The sequence below is a fragment of the Triticum dicoccoides genome, chromosome 6A (genome assembly GCF_002162155.2).
Source record: "Triticum dicoccoides isolate Atlit2015 ecotype Zavitan chromosome 6A, WEW_v2.0, whole genome shotgun sequence".
Classification (NCBI taxonomy): Eukaryota; Viridiplantae; Streptophyta; class Magnoliopsida; order Poales; family Poaceae; genus Triticum; species Triticum dicoccoides.
The window spans coordinates 152,101,929-152,102,828 of record NC_041390.1 but is presented as its reverse complement, the minus strand read 5'-3'; positions in this window follow the sequence as shown (position 1 = coordinate 152,102,828).

The window sequence follows — 900 nt, the reverse complement described above, 5'->3', positions numbered from 1 at the left end:
CTTCCTATTTTTTTAATAAGGCTGGGGGGATGGGGCCATGGCCCCTGGAGGCTACAACGTAGCTCCACCGCTGGTAGAACACCCGACTAGCTGGTTGGCTCCATGCTTATGTGTTGCTTATTATTCGTTAGTTACCTAGGCTCGGTCCATGTACTTTATGCAAGAGTTCATGTATAGCTTGGGATCTAGAAGTTACATAACTCATTTTGGGAAGCATGTTGCTACTCTATTATTTTGGTCATTACCAATTAATGTTACTATGCACTATACTACTAGACAATGATGCCCTATATAGACACCGCTTCATCGGTTCCTAAATTTGCTGGGACTGGCTGGTTCTATGTATTTCTTAGTACTCCCTCCGTTCCGTTTTAGTCTGCATTTTAGATTTGTCTCAAGTCAAATTTTGTAAACTTTGATCAACTTTTTATATTAAAACATATCAACATCTACAATACCAAATAAATCTAATATTAAAATATATTATACAATGCATGTAATGATATTGATTTGGTATTAAAAATATTAATTTTTTTCTCTAAAAATTTGATCAAACTTTATAAAGTTTGACTTCAGTCAAAGCTAATGTACAAAGTAAAAAAGGACTGGAGGAAGTATGACTGAAGACAGAGCTAGATATTGTTTTTTCTGACTAGCACAATATTTCTCAACTATTTGCACCATCGAAAGAAAGAACTAGGCCCATCTTTCGTCACTTTATTTACGAAAAATCCTATATCATTCGGCTGCAAAATACGGACGGACGCGGCACCGCGTCTGTGTGAATTGATGAGACGATGATGAAGTATGTACAAAGGCTGTTGAAAAGAAGATCGATCCCATTCACATATGTATGGTGATCGGTATGTGTGCTGTAAACGTTGCTCTTAAGCAAGAAAG